Below are 17,403 nucleotides of genomic sequence, written 5' to 3'. Positions count from 1 at the left end.
CTCAAGGCGCACAAATGTAAATTATTTAAACGTTCAGTTGAATATGTAGGACACACTTTGTCTGGAGATGGGGTAATCCCCAAAAAGGCTAATATTGATGCTATTCTTAAAGCTCCCTCACCAGATAACAAGGAACCACTATTATCCTTTGCAGGTATGTGCGAATATTATAGTAAGTTTGTGGAAGGGTTTGCGACTAAAATGGACCCTTTGAGAAAATTATTAAGATAGAACGTAAAATATGAATGGGCAGAAGAACAGCAAAGAGCTTTTGAGTCCATAAAAAAAGATATTGTAAATGCTCCCACATTGAAACCTTTCCGTATGAAAAAGGAATGCAACATCACGGTAGATGCAAGTTTATATGGCCTTGGAGGAGTTCAATCAATCAATCAATCAATCATGCATTTGTAAAGCGCTCTACATACCCGAGAGGGTCTCAAGGCGCTTTGGGGCTGCTACTGATCGAAGAGCCAGGTCTTGAGAAGTCTTCTGAAGGCCAGCAGGTCCTGGGTCTGTCGTAGGTTGGCAGGGAGATCGTTCCAGGTCTTGGCGGCGAGGAGTTATGTCACAAAGAGAAGGTAAAGAGGAATGGAATGTTGCTTTTGCATCTCATACCTTAAATGATTGTGAGTGCAAGTAGGCAGTTATAGAAAAATAACTTCTTGCATGTGTTTGGGTCATTGAGCATTACAGGCTATATGTGTGGGGCAATAAGTTTACACTTAGAACGGATCACAAGCCGTTAGTGAACATTTTATCAACTGGTGGGGGTTGGAACTCCACAGCCAGAATTGCAAGGCTGGCATCGAATTTGCAGGAATATAATTTTAAAACAGAATATGTTCCAGAAAAACAAAACATTACAGCTGATTTTCTTTCCCGGTTACCTTGTGACCATGGTAAGGTGAGTGCTACCAAAGAATGTGACTTTATTGTTACTATTAATGATGTTGTTCCTGTGCAATTATAAGAAATCACAGAAGATTGTTGATGTAATTGTGAGCAATTTGATGACAGGTGGTGTGATTTAAAGAAGTTTGGGGCATATTATCAAGAAACAGCGTTAAAATTATCGCCGCTTTAGCAGCAGAAAACTACTGCTAAAGCGGCGATAATGGTCTTGATAATATGCCCTTGAGAATTCCCATAGAAGCCCATGTTCTGGTGTCAGCATGGGCTTCTATTGGAATTCTCTGCGGCATATTATCAAGCCCATTATCGCCGCTTTAGCTGCAGTTTTCTGCTGCTAAAGCGGCGATAATTTTAACGCCGTGCTTGATATGAAGCCCCTTTGTGTTAGGAGGGTGGCCAAAAAAAGATATGGTGAGACCGCATTTATTAACTTTCTTTAACATTTCAGGAGAACTAGAATTAGAAGGAAGTTTATTATTTAAATCAGGCAAGTGTATTCCTCCAAAAGGTATGCAAGATATCATACTTACCATAGCTCACAAAACTCACCCTGGCATCTCGTCTATGAAACATTAGGTCAGAAGTTTTTTTGGATGGCCAGGCATGGATAAGTTCATAGATCACATTGTTAGGGAATGCAGTGAATGTGTGTCCAGTGAGAAAATGTTAAAGTTACATGTTCCTCCATTAAAAGTTGTGAAGTGGCCTAAGGAACCGAGGCAAAAAGTTGCCTTTGATACTTCAGGTCCCTTTAATTTTTTGCATGAGGGTTCACGTTTCACCTTGGTCATAATATATTATCATTCTAAATGGCCAGAGGTAAAATTTGTTCTCAAGGCCACAACGAGTGCTGCTATTTGTTTCTTTAAGGAAGTTTTTGCACATGAAGGCTGTCCCTCCATTTTGGTTACGGATAATAGGGTACAGTTGACATCTGTGGAAATTGAGAATTTTCTTAAAAATGTGGAATCAAGCATAAGTTTACATCCCTTTTCGAACCACATGAAAATGGACAGGTAGAACGCTTTAATAGAGTGCTCAAAATTTTTGTCACAGATTTCTTTCGGTTGGGTGCTGGTTGGATGAGTGCTTTAGGAGAACGATTGTGGGTTTATCGCATCACACCTCATTTCACGACAGAAGTCAGTCCTTTTAAACTCCTCAAAGGGAGAGACCTGGCAGCCAGTGTATGCCCATGGTGGTCCAGGAACAAATGCCAAACTAAGTTCACTGATAAAGAATGTGTGCATGATACAGCAAAAAGAGTTGAAATGAAACAAAACAAAACTACGGAATGGTATAATGACAAATGGAATACTAGGGCACACATTTTTCAGGTTGGTGACTGGGTCAGGATTCTTAAACCAGGTTTAATAAATAAAGGTTCTAACAGATTTGTAAAAGCCATCCAGATCAAGAAAGTTTTCAGTAACAGTGTCATTACCCAGGATGGAAAAGTTTGGAATGTTAAAAGATTAGCAAAATGCCCACTTAAGGGTGTTTCTCAGTTTGACGTTTCCGGGGGAATAAACCATTCCACCACAAATTTACGTGATGAACAAGACAATGAAACTGTTGCTTCTAGAGTCAAAATTTCTGACCTCCTGAGACAATTACCTAAAACATTTAATGATTTTGTATAGTCATGCGTTCTTCTTATTTTTTTTTATTTTTTATTAATGAAGGGGGATGTGTTACATTCTCCCTAATGCACTTGCATCTCTTCATTTCATCTCTCTCTTTCATCTCTATTACATCAACCTGCTGCTTGCCAACCTGGGATGTGTTACATTCTCCCTAATGCACTGGCATCTCTTCATTTCATCTCTCTCTTTCATCTCTATTACACCAACCTGCTGCTTGCCAACCTTGGCATGCGGTCTGTGTATTTTCTTATGACATTCTATATTCTGTATAGCTGTTTCTCTGCAAGGTTCCTTTCTGTTGCCCAGTTGCATCTGGAGCTTTACATGGATGGACCTATTTTGCCGTGCTGACAATAAATCTACTTGTTATTCATAATTGGAGTTTGGATATCTTTCAACAATGTGACATCGTCAGAGTACATTTTAGCCCTCCCTGATGGGCTGAAGTCAGTTTCTTTCTCTCCATGCTTCCACATGGATCTGGAGAGTGGTACCTCTGGCCATTTTTGGCCTCCCATGGTGAAACAGGGTGCTTTTTCTGGTTATATTCAAGGTCCTATGGACTATGATGTTGGCCCCTCATTCTATTTGCATATGGTGTTTAGGCCTCCACCAAGAGCTCAGTACCAGCCCGGGGTACCGACAGACAGAGCGGGCCCTCTTTTCCTGAGCTGTGGTGAGGTGAGGTCTGGTCCTCGTGAATCACGGGTGCCATCAGCATCCAGTGATTTGTGGAGGATTAGTACGCCTGGAATTCAGGTTTTTTCCGGTTGTATTTGTTCCAACCTTGTTCAAAAGTTGATAATTTCACAATTTGCTTTTTGACACATTTAGCTTTTTTCACATACGCAGTAGCAGAAGTATATGCAGTGGTCCTGAGGAAGGCCTTGGACTATTTAACGTCCGGTTGGCTGAAACATGTAGACCCGTTTTTTCGGCAGTTATTTTGTCAAAACTGCTCTTGCACTGTTTTTAGTTTGGATATTAAGAGATACCCATTAAAATATATTCTTTCTCTTGGTATTCAATTTTAAATTGCACTTTTCATCACTTTTTGATCTTGCAATGCGCCTGTCACTTTGAAATTTTAGTTCATCATTCTGGACAGATACTGTAGAGCTCCATCTATTAGAGTATATTTGAAAACATCCGCGAGCTCCCTTCCGATAGACAGAAGGTTGTAGCCCTTGGTTACCTTAGTGTGTAACCAGGAGGAGAGCCCAGATGATGAAGCATGTCACCTAGATGAGTGATGGGAGTCCGTCCTCCTTTTAGGATTTTCCCTGTGTTTCTTTGTTTCTGCTAAATAGCAGTAATTTTTTCTCCCTTTTTAATTCTTTGTCTATGAGAACATTGTGACTCTGTAAAATTACCTGGACCTGTTAGACCCGTGGACGTTTGTTAGTGTTTATCATTTAGGCGCACCACCCTGACTCCAAACGGGGTGGCTTGTGTCTTCAGCTTCGGTCGTCAGCGTTGCAAGAGCACCACATAATGCTGTTAACGGCGCGGTGGTCCAGGGCCCCTCGTCAGTAATGATTCTCTTCTTCCTACGAGGACCGCTCGTGGGCCAGCTCCCGAAGTACTTCATCCTCGCTGTCACCTGGTAAGTCACGCCGCAGTCGGTTGGCGCTGCGCCCTTCTCCAGCTTTATAGCATACGTATGGTGTCCCTGACTCACCTGCTATTCCTCCAATTTCAGAGTCGGAGCATGTGTCTGTCCTTCACTTTTCAGGTTCTCCTGGTGTCCAGGCAACTATGACTTAGATGAGAGAATACTATCCAGCCCTTCATGCCATTTTTGGTTCTCAACCTCCCTCTGGTGCACATTTCAGCCCCAAGGAGGTCGGTGAGGTCTTGATTGACTCCAAACCAGCAGGACCTCTCTTGATCTCAGTGGGGCCCTCCGAATCCGTGATCAACTGCATCTCAGCTTCAGTGCACAGCCCTTCGTGTTTCCCACCTGTGATACCTATGTTGAATCTGCGCTGACGTCAGCGTAGATGGCACCAATCGCCCCTTCTTTGTCTTTCCTCCCTGATGCTGAGGCGTCACCCCTTCGATGTTGGTCGACATCGGGATTGGCATCTGTGGCAGAGTCTTTTCAGGGCTACCTTCCTCTGCCTTTTAAGGAGACACTGCTATTTTTTCCCTGGCACACAGGTATTTTGGTGATGGGGCTGCTCACACGCCAGAGCATCCACCTGAGTTTAATTGTGTTTCTGCTCTTGATGATGCTCGTGGCCTTGATTCTTCTCCATACTCTGGCCTGTTTTCTCCTTCTTGCCTGAGAGGCTAGCTCGGCTTTTGCTCAGCTTTTTCTGAGAGTTGATGTAGTTCTGGGGCTGCCACTTCCTTCTGTGGAAGTAGCCATTGATCCCCTACTTGGATGGCTTCAGCAGGGCCAGCTGATAACTGAGTCTGCGCTTCCCTTCAGTGAAATCCTCTTTGACAAACTGCTGAGCACTTGGGCTAAACCCATTTCCAGGGCCTCCGTGGACCGGGTTATTGCTCATAGGCACAGTCCCACCCCTGGACACCTGCTCTGCCTTTCCCGTCAGCCTATTCCAAATAGCTTTGTGGTTCAGGCTGCACGGCCCTCCATCAGTGTCTTACCTGATATCCCTCCGGACAGGGAGTCCAAAGGTCAAGATGTATTGGGTCGATATCTCTTTTCTGCTGCCAATTCTGCTTTATAGTCTCTTAATACGGCTTGTGTTTTCGCCCATTTTTCTCATGTATTGTGGGATTCGGTCACACGCCTTCTCCCCTCCATCCCTGATGACACACAGGACACTCTTACTCAGTTGATCCAGGATAGCTGTCAAGCAGCTGCATTACCGAGTCCTTGTGGAATGGTTACCAAAGATTCTGTTGGACGGGCCATGGCCCTTTCGGTAGCTCTTTGCCGGCGTGCGTGGCTATGTACCTTTGGCTTCTCTGAGGCCTTGGAGGACATCCCTTTTGATGGTCAATATCTGTTTGGCTCCCAAGCTGAATCTGCTTTACTCCATTTTCAGTATAGTTGGGGGTATATTCACAACATTCGGCGAAAACTAACGCTAACCTCAGTTAGCATGCGTTTTGTTATCGCTGTGTACCGCATGAAATTATCGCCATGTTGTGGCGTATTCACAACACGTGGCTAACAGGCGATAATTTCCCCTACCGGGTCAAATATCCGGCAATAAGGTTACCGTCACTGCGATAAAATTCTTCACGCTAACGTGAAAAAAGTGCCGATGGGCCAATTAGCGACCAGGAACGGCACACTAATCAGCGTCAGCGCACCTTTTTTCAAGTTCGATGTGAAAAACCACTGTAAAACACCCGCTATGCAGCCCAAACAAAAAACAAAACAAAAAAACAAGGAAACATATGAGAAGAACCATGGAGGAGCCTAGATCCAGCACATAGGCCAACAACAACCCCACGAACACCCAGGAGGACCAGCCAGGGACCCAGGGGAAGGCCAAGGAGAAGAGGAAGATGTGGTTCAGTCAGCAGGAAAACCAGGTCCTGATTGCGGAGGTGACAGAACACCAACATCAACTTTTTGTCAGCTCCACTGTAACATTGGCAACGAGAAACACAATATGGCAGTCCATAGTGGCCAAGGTGAATCCTGTCGGAAAGGTGAGGAGGACAGTGGACGGCTGCAAGAAGCGCTGATGGCATGATGCCAAGCACAAGACCAAGCAGAAAATTGCAGCCAACCTAAAAGCAGCAATGCAGACTGGAGGTGGAAGTCCAGCGCCACAGGAGGAGCTGGATTCGTTGGAGGAACAGGTGTCCCAAGTCATCAGTGAGGAGACAGTGGTCTGGTCAGAGTTCCGGGACAGGATACTGCTCAACACGACCAGACACAACAGCAACAGGATGAGTACCAACCAGGGACTGGGGGACGGGGGTGATGGGCCCAATGGCACTCATGCACAATTAAATATATTGCAGTGAACACCCACAATGACTGCCTATCATGTCCCGGATCCCCTTGGCCCTGGTGGCATAGACACATATCACCCTACTCAGCAAACACATTGCAAGACACATATTTGTGGGCACACAGACTTGGAAATGTGCACAGGAAAGTCAAACAAATATAGTCCAAGTATCATATCACACCACAAGATAACGGCTACATGATAGAGCAAAGGCCCACATTAATTGGAGATGTGTCCGTATGTTGGAGTTGTGTGCAAGAATGTGCATGTGCATCAAGGTTGACACAACTGTGCATACACAATCTTGCACACAACGCAGACACATGGGCACAATGCCACATGTCTGATGACATTGGTGGTGGCATGCCCACTCATGCACATGATCAGTCACACACACAGTGCATCCACATGTCAAGTATCAGAGAGATGGGGCCCTGTGCAGACTATTTGAAAATGTGTGAGGTTGAGGCAGGGGTGCCATGTAAACATCCTGCCACATCTCCAGTAAATGTGTCCCCCTACATGTCCATGAGATGCAGTCCTGTGTAAACATTGACGGCTCGCAGCGTGAACCCTTTTATTTTGTTAACATCTGTAATGCAGTCTTTTGTGGGATTCTTCTCTATTGAAGTCAGTGAATTCAGTGACCACAATCCTCTCACTGCTCTTATGAGGGGTCCACTGATAGCAAAAGAAAGAGTGGAACCCCTTATCGGTAGGGTGAATACCACTGATGGCAGACGCCGTCTGAGATGGTCCATGGTAACCCCTGATCAGCTGTATACCAAAATAAAAACTACTTGCGCGGACGAAATTTCGTTATGCACACAAGTGGATGCACCCCCAAACACTGTCCTAAATGCCTTCAACTGTTTAGCGGTAAAGGTATCCCAATTACTATCAGCACCTATAAAAAATTCGGGCTCCTTAAAAGGTCCAAGGTGGTTTAACAAGGATTGCTCTTTGGCAGCTAAAAATCTAAGAGCAGCATTGTCATCCAAGCCTAGGATAAAAGCTGATGTCCAGCAATGTAGAATGACCTATAAAAAAACTATTGCAAGACATAAGGAATTTCTCAGGGAAGAGGCGTGGCTAGCGATCTTAGATCCTGCCACCCTTGGAAGTAGTACAGCTTTCTGGGCCTTGATGAGAAAACCATTTCTGACACAGGACCCGGGAAATGGTACTGAAAGTTATATATCTAAGGAGGAGTGGGAAGTGCACTTCAAAAAACTATACTGCTGTACAGAGGACATGGATATTAGTACTGACTGTAGCAAAACTGGTGTACAGATTGTTTTTAATAGAGCTGAAGTTTTGGAGGGCATACAGGGAATTACAGGTGGAAAAGCTCCCGGCCCGGACGGGATCCCCCCTGATTTATATAAATCTGATCCTAGCTTTTGGGCACCGATTCTAGAGTCAGTTTTTAATGCAGCGGTAAAAGAAGGATGTCCACGGTCTTGGGGTGTTTCCACAATTGTCCCAGTTTTTAAAAAAGGTGACAGGGGCAGCCCACACTGCTATCGGCCGATCTCTTTATTAGATTCTATGGTCAAGATTGTAGGAAGAATTGTACTGCAAAGACTGGTAGAGTGGGTGGAGGAAAAGAACATTATGTCTCCCTCGCAGTACGGATTTTGTAAAGGCCGATCCACAACTACTCAATGCCTTAACCTCTTCCTGATCTTAAGTAAATATACCATAATACAGAAAGGTACCATTCATCTTGCCTTTATGGACTTGTCTTCAGCGTTTGACTGTGTCAACCGGTGTAAGCTGTGGCAGTCCATGAGGTCAAAAGGGGCTGATAGCGGTTTGGTTGATTTTTTGGTCGCCCTACACTACAATACCAGTGCCAATGTGAGATATTCCCTGGATTTGAGTGTATCTAATAATTTTAGTATTGGAAAGGGTGTCCGGCAGGGCTGTATCCTGGCCCCCTTTCTTTTTAACTTTTACATTAATGACTTAGATGGGGTGTTACAAGATGTTCATGCTGACTGTCCTAGAGTTGGTAGACGAGGAATTCCAATACTTCTTTATGCAGATGATGCAGTACTTTTATCTAGGACCGAGAGGGGATTGCAATCATTGTTAACAGCATTTAACACATTCATGAGAGACAGAGACCTCTTGGTAAATAACACCAAATCTTTTGTATTACAAGTTGGTCAGCAACCTAGAAAACCCTTCCAATTTAGGATTGGCGGAGAAATAATCCCCTTAACTAAAACATTTTCTTATCTAGGAGTCCTCTTCGACACAAAATTAAATTGGGAACCTCATCTTGCAAAGAAAAAAGGTGAAATGGCGAGGGTTAATGCATCAATATTTAATTTTCCATCTAAATTGGGGAAAAAGCCAATCTGCGCTATGATGAAATTGTACAATGCTAAGTCTGTGGCAACTGTATCCTATGGTAGTGAACTTTGGGGGTATGTTAGTGGAGAGCAATTACAGATTGTTGAAAATCGTTTTATGAAGCGTTTATTGTGTGTCCCATCTGGTACGGCTAATTTTGCTGTCCACAAGGAGTTGGGGTCCCAATACATATGTGACTTGCTTTCCTTACGCCCTTTGATGTTTTGGCTTAAAATTTGGCTAAATGAGAACATACCCCTAACACACTTAATCATGAAGGACTTTTTGTCTCTGGACAAGGCACTGAGCTCTCCTTGGCTAAGCTATCTAAAATCAAATTTTGACAAACTTGGTCGCCCTGAACTCTTTTCAAACCCGCAATCAATTACAAGGGGAGATCTGGAGCATACTAAACAATCATTTCTGTGGGGAAAAAAGGTTATGAGAGAAGAGGTGGAGCTCCAGAAACCAAGTGTGAGAAAGTTTGTCATGCTTAAGACCACCGTGGCCATCGAACCATATTTGGAAGGGTCTTTTTCTTCACATGAGAAATTCTTACTGACCAGATTTAGGTTTAATCAATTCCATCATCTGCTTATTCGACCGAAATGTGATATTTTTAACAAATTGGCAGCGCCCTGCGGCTGCGACGGAAAGTCTCCGCAGGATATGCTGCATTTTATCTTTTTATGTAAATTTTATGAATTTCCTCGTAAATTATATTTAGTGACTCTTTTAAAAAAACTTGGTTTTAAACAAATCAGACCGGCTCTTTTGTACTTGCAGCTTTTGCATAGTGACAGTGTTCTCCAAATTAAGGAATTTTTAAAACTTTGTATTAGATTGAGAAACTGCCTGGACCAGTGAAACCATGCCCCTCGTTTTGTGTCCATACTCTGATAGTACTGTACTTTTTTGTATTGAAAAGGTTGGTTGTTTTTATGTGATAATGAATTGTACATTTTATGTATGTCTTTTATGGTTAGCAATAACCGAAATAAAGATTTTTTTTTTTTTTTTTTGAACCCTGTGGGGCGATGGTGCATGGTGGTTGTGCTGGGTGGGGGAGGTGCAGGATGGGGGGTAGTGGAGTTGGAGATACAATGTGCTGGAGTTAGGTAAGTAAATAAATAAATCCAACCAATTACCTTGCGCTTACTGCATAGCTAACTTGGCGTTGCAGCAAGTGCAAGTTAAATAGTAGGATTCATTAATTACTTACCTAACTCAAGTACGTCGTGTCTCCAACTCCAGTACCCCCCATCCTGCCCCTCACCTCACCTGCCCTGCACCAGCCACCCGCACCACCGCCTTGCAGAACTCCCACTGTGAGCCGTCACTGTGTGTACACCAAGTGAGAAACCATCTAGTGAGTCTGCATACCAGAAACACATGCAGGGTGATATTCACAAGGAAGTGGCGGAGAGAGGCGTTAGCCTTTTTGGATTAATGCCTCTCCCCCCCACCTTGCAAAAGCAAGGGTGCACCATATCCACAAGGACATGGTGCAGCCTTGCTTTTCTCCCTGCGATTGCGCTAAGTCTCACAACTTAGCGCCAACGCAGGCACCCTTGCACCAGAGTGCAAGGGTGTCTGCAAGCAGGGAGGTTTCCTATATGTACAGGAAGGTGTCCCTTCCTGCATATAAACAAACCTAAAATACTATTTACTAACTTACATGTGTTCTGCTTCATGCAGCACACACGTAAGTTACAAAACTGCATTTAAAAAAAAGTTTTGTTTATGTACACGAATCTGTCCCTTCCTGTACATAAACAAACCTGGGCATTTTACTTTTCCTGTGTGTGCTGCACAAGGCAGCACTCATGGACAATGCAAATATGAGGAGAAATAAAGCAGTTCTCCTCGTATCGCCAACTTGAGACAAGGGTTTTCCTGGTCTTAAGTTCTGCATTGGCTCTTATTTCGGCTGCCCTTGTCAATGTGTGTTGCGGGGGAATGCCTACCACAACACCCCCTGCACGCCCCTTTCACGCTAAACAAAGTGTGAAAGTGGACTTATTCACAAGGCAGTGTTAAGCCACGTTAAGTGGCTTAACGCTGCCTTCTGAATAAGGCGAGGCCCCTATCGCCACCACAACATCCCAGAAAATGACGTTGTGGTGGCGATAGGGGCCTGTGAATATTCTCCGCTATGTCACAACAAACTGCTCATGCAGCCAAATGGCTCAAACGTGTATATCCCACAATGCACCTAAACAGCAGACTTCACTCAAAAGGTGATGTAATACAATTGGCAAGGGGGCTATGCCTACAACACCAGAGGGTGGGGACAATGGATATCAGGAATGTGTCAACCAAATCTGTACTGCATGACTTGTCTGTGTGCCAGACTCACAGAACTACAATGTCCCTGTAAAGAAGTAAGACAACCAAAGCATGACAACAAGCAAGGATAGCAAAGTAGCAACAAATAATGACAAATACCAAAATGGCACACACACCTCTTAGGTCGAATTGCACACCTCCACTCCCAAGTGTACACATCTACCATAAAGAAAATACCATTCCACATCAGTCCTGGTGTCAGTTGGCCATGACACTGTTTGTTAAGTCAACTGTGTCAGTGTCCAAATATGTAGTCATGGTTGTTATCACCCACACGCAAATCCATGCATTGAATATCCGTAACCAGGACAGCATGTATCATCCATGTGACCAGCTGCGTGTCACATACACAAACACACATCATCCTGACATTTGCTTCTGTTGGCAGGGTGGTGGTGACAAGGCCTGAGCACCACAAATAAGCACTGGAATTCCACATCCATCTAATCCTTTGCCACTTACACATCACACGTGGGGTAAACGTAGAGGGCTATTGTTGCTGACACTGTCTGTCCAGCCAGCAACAACAATAGAAACTCACGCAGCACCAAACTCACAACGGGTAAGCCAACAGGAGGGCAGTAAGCAATGCACACAAGACAAATCACAATAGACAAAGCTACCTGGATGCACATGTATACAGCATAGTGCAGCACACATTGAAACAACAAGTAGGCCTAGTAGCCAATGTGCCTATAGGGGGCCCTCCTCACACATAACTAATCTTGCAATCAACTGATGCACATGTGCAGTAGACAGAAAAGGTAGGGGTCTGTGAGCCACACTGACAATGCATGATGAATACCATGCCTGCACCCCAAACATCTCCACGTGGTGCAGGCCACGTCACAGAGTTAGCTGATTGTGGCCTACATCCTTAAAGGAGAAGGTGACATTGACACATCCACGTATACATACAACCCCTGACGTAACCAAGATCTCTGCTTGAAAACAAAGCACAAGTATCCCAACTCTAACCATGACACATATTTAGCCCAGCTTGCAACATCTCAGCATTGGAAATGAACAGAAGTGGAGGCACTCTGCCTGAAAGGGATAAGGGGCAGAAAAACAAAATCTGCATGGGCGAGTATCCCACAATGCAGCGCACACACATAAAAATTGGAGTTCAACCACATTGACTACAATGTGGGACAAACTGCATCAACTTCACAACTGAACAGAGGACACAACTGGTGCCGCCTGTGTGTATGAACTGCCCAGTCACATTAGTCATAGCTGTAAATTGTGAGATGAAAACGGAAAAGTACAACCTCATACCCATGATGTAGTCGAAAAAGGCAACATCCAGCAAGAAATAGGCAGCCCCTCCCAAACAGTCGCAATGTACATTGTCATGCAATCTGCTTGTAAACTCATCCAATGCATGATCATCCATGAAACACACAGTTAAAATGCGTCTCCCCTTAACATTGCTGAGGGACAAACATCACCTCCTGAACAGCAGCCTGTCCCACTCTTCACTGATGAAGAAGAGGAATTCTCCACCCTCAACACGGACACCCTCCAACCGCTGCTAGACTCCATCAGCACCCCACCACCAGGAGCAAGGCAACCCAGCTGCATCGTGCCAACCCCACCCTCTGCACAAACCACACAGAAGCACGCACCTACCACCAAGGCTGTTTCCCAGGACCTCCCTGACCCAAATCTTGAATTTCAACACTGTGTGTTAGAGGTCCAGCAGGAGATGGCTCATCGGGTGCGGGTGGGGGTTGATAGCCTGGTGGCCAAACTTGTTTCTGTTTGTGGGTGTCTGAGTTCCATCCGGGACCACATACAAAACATCATGGACATCCACAGTCCGCTCAATGCTCTCCAACACTCCTTGGTTGACATCGCTGGAGTCATGACTCAGAGACAGGAACAACTGTCCAGTCAGAGTGGCTCCAGCGATGGCAGCCAGGAGTTGGGCCGCCTGCGGAGGATAATGGAGAACCTGGAGCAGATGCAGGCAGAACAAATGGCTGCCACGGCTGCACACCAGCAAAATGTAGCTGGAAGCTTCCATGCCCTGCAGATCATCATCGCTGCATTGCTGCAGCAAGCTCTGACGCAGATGAATGCTGCTGCTGCTGCTATTACATCCACATCTCCGCCCCCTGATGTGTCAGTGCCTCACAGTTCTGCAGCCAATCTACCACAACCCACATGTGAGGCACATGACACATCAGAGAACGAAGATGAGGATGAATCTGCCTTGTTGCAAAGAAGGAAGCAGTAGCATTCATCTGGGCCAAATGGCCAGTTTCTACCTGGTTCTGGGCTGAGCATCATGCCACGGAATATCAACTTCCACTGTTCCCCCAAAACACTCTGTGACACTCACCTTGGACCTCGACATGGACTGACATATTTTGTTTGGCTACCAATGACACAGCAATCAGACTGCTGACTGAACTCTTCCTCATTCTTTGGACTTGTCAACCCTAAAGGACTCTGTCTGGTCCTCCACTGGGCATCAATGTAATGTGGGGATTGCATGGCCAAGTACTGGTCCAGTCTCCAACTATGTCAACAGACATGTGAATAAATATCTTTCAATCACACACGTCTGTTGTCCATGAACAATCCAGTATAGCAGTCTCGCAAAATGTAGGAGCCGTGAATCCACCAAAAGGTACACCCAGGGAAATAATACAAATGTCTATGTTTTACTGTGATCCTGATAGGCAGTGAGAAGACCGGGTATGTGTGGACCAGCTGTGCCCCCATTGCTCCAATACACCAATCTGGCAATATCCCAACTTAGCCCCACATCCACGGAGGAAATAGGAATGTCTGACAAAAGGCAAAGTCTGTTGCAGGCATCAAGTAGTGTCACCCTCTACAATTGCAGAAATAACATCTCATGGCATATCTACTCCCACCCTATAGGCTGGACGGAGCCTGTTGTGAAGGTGCACATTGCATTTCACATCCCAAGATGGTGCACACCATTTACACATTGATGAAGATACGTAAGGGCACAGCCAATAATTAAACCACAATGTCTGCCTCAGTGAAATAGAGTTGGCAATAGGGACTCACCCCAAAGTGAAAGGCTTCAGTCAGCCTCTTCCTGTGGATGAACAATGCTTACTGACTGTGGAACCCTCACATGGTGTGACCACTGTGAGTTGGTAGGGCAATGTGACTAGGGATGCGAGGTGCACTGCACTGACCATATTGTCAGAAGCGGTGCCACCATTTCAAGGGTGGCATCACTATGAGCCAAAAGATAACAGATGTGAGAATATGCCATGACACTGGCACAAGAGGGAGCAATGCAACATTTCACCTTTGGTGGGCAGCACAACTGTGTGCATGGCCAAAAACGTTAAAGGTGACAAAATCATGACTTTCCAACTTCATTGATTCACAAAAGGTATATAGGAGAAGTTTAGTCAGTACATCTAACTGTACTGCTCCTAAATGCCTGTTGTGAATACGGGAAAATGTAAACTCATGAGCTACTTTAAGATTACTTATTTGTGAATCAGGCCCACTGTTCTGCCATATGCATTTCCCAGTGGACCCACAAAAAGACTACTACTTGCATGGACCGGAGGTTCGACCTCCAAGCACAGGAATACATATTCAAAATAATCTGACACACTAGCACGACACAGCAAGTGTGCCAAGGTCTGTGCTATGTAGATGGACTCTGCGCAAGGAGCATGTGAGATGCAGGCTTATGACTCAATCTGTGGTACCCGCCGCATACATCCATCTCCATGATGGATAACAGTAGCTACTACAATGTCCTCTCAATGCCATGCCCCTACTTGTGTTGCAAATGTGCGACAATGTGCTGGCCAACTCAGTGAGTCACACTTAAGATGTTTAACTTACCAAACGACTGCCCCTAGACTAGGCCGTAAATCCTACTTGCCACCCTCTTATCCACACAAGTAAACTGTGCTTCCATCTAAGGTATCCTGATACAATCCATCCTGCTTAGTAACATGTCATGACCACACTTACACAATCAACAGAGAGTCCATTGATGATATAAGATGCATACAAGGTAAAAAGACACACGCCACCACATCATCCCTGACATAAGTGCAAGCAGAAATCCAAATTAGTAACCATTTATTAGAAAATTGAAAAATGTAGCTCTCCTACACTAACTATGATCATAACTAGTACTAATCTAAAAGAAACTAACTAGAATAAAGAGAATAAGTACCTACACTATCTACCCTAACTAACCCTAAACACGCAAAAGATATCTAAGACATCAAACCCTCCCACCCTTAAGGCACATCATGAGACAGGACAAAGACATCTAAGATATACATGAACTATCTACACATTTAACCTACACAAAGATATATATATTTTTTTCCAAAAAGACATCAAACCCCCACCCAAAGGAAAGGAAACTTATCCCCAAATACTCTACAATAATAATAAACTAAAACAACCTTAAAATCTAACACTAACTATACCTACACTAAAATTACACTACCTAACACTTAAAATACTTACCTAACACTACCTACAAAACAAGTTAAAACATTGGTGGAAGGGAGAAGAGGGGGATAGGGCACAACATGTCCAGACATTATGGTAGTCCAAGGTGTTTTTTAATGTCCTCAAGGTGCCTTGTCTGCTCAGCATTTCCCACCTCATCTCGGCCAGCAGCACGTCATTGTCCATAAGGAGCCTACTGTGCTGGACAGTGATTGGAATCACCTGATCCGCAGGGGCAGGTGGGATTGTTCCTTGGGTGGGGGTTGTTGTAGGGGGATGGGACACTGACTGTCCATGCTGGGACTCACCACTGATGCCAGAGGGGTCTGGGATAGCCTGTGTGCCACTGCGCCTGCCACGTGTTGCCACCTCGGTCACAGATTTCCAGGTACCAGCGAGCCCGGTCCTCCTGGTACCTTCGCGCCATGTTGCGGTACCCTTTTGCCACCTTCTTTATATGTTGGTACCGCTCCTTCCTCACCTGGAAGGCGTGAGACTTCCTTCGCATCATGTTGTCTGTAAAATGGGAAATTGTGAGTCCTTTAGACTATGTCAATATTCTCCATTCAATTCTATGGTACAAGATCACTTCAATATGGGAGCCTACACTCTAGCGTAACTATGTGAAATCAGAGAGTGACCTGAACAACTAAATGTTGAATCCTGGATCACTGACTACATGATGGGGAGAATGACATGACAGTGCATGGCATGGGACATGTACTATCACAACAAAATTAGACTGACAGTGTCAAAATCTGTTGCCATTACATTCCCTGACTGAGGGTGACGTGTGTAGCACCACCCTCATCCTCTCCTGTGACACAGTGCTGCATCATATGTACAATGCTCATGTGCAGCCCTGTGTGTCCCACAGCAACTGGGTGCAGTTCATCAAGTCAGCGCTAACACAGGCACTCTTGTACAAGGGTGCAAGGGTGTCTGTGTTTAGGGGGGCTTGTTAAGTTGTAGGAAGGTTACCCTACTTGCACAGGAGCAATCCAGGGACAGCCCTACTCACATATTCATCTGTGCTACAACATGCAGCACACATGGAAATACGTTGACTGGCTGAACACTGACTTGTACATGAGGCGCTGTCCCTCTCTCCACACTCCTTCACAATGGGTGACGCGTTGCTGCTACATAGGGGGAAAAAGCCTTTCCTCTAAATTGTCAAGCATGCATGTCTTGGATCCGCTAATGTCACTCTGTAGTAAAGCCAAATAAGCAGGCCTTTACTAAGCAAACTGCGACAATTCATTCACCATGGTAACTGCAGCCTGGAGTCATAATGGTTATTGTGTTGTTATGGGTAATGCTTTCTCTGAGATAGCGTTCTAGAGGTCTGCATAGTAAAAAATATTTCACGGCAAAAAGTGCAGAGCTTAAGCATGCGGGTAAATGCATGCAGAGTAATCTCAAAAATTAGGACAGAGGAGCTCGTACACCTGATTCAGAGTCGGTCACGGACTGACCCCAAGGAGACAGCTTGACAACACCATTGCAGTGGCCAAACATGCCAATGAGATTCATAGGGCCATCTTTGCTAGGTGTTTGGGGCACATGTCATTGATATGCTTGACTCAAAGCTATGCACTGCCACTTCTGTGAAGCTGGTATGCAGCATACCTACGAAATCACAGTGCAGACCTGTGTCTGAGCACGCACGGCCTGGAAACCACTGCCTCCTTGTGCATGAT

This window comes from Triturus cristatus, chromosome 8 (assembly GCF_964204655.1).
Source record: "Triturus cristatus chromosome 8, aTriCri1.1, whole genome shotgun sequence".
Lineage (NCBI taxonomy): Eukaryota > Metazoa > Chordata > Amphibia > Caudata > Salamandridae > Triturus > Triturus cristatus.
The sequence above is the reverse complement of the archived record's forward strand: the minus strand, read 5'-3'. Positions refer to the sequence as shown.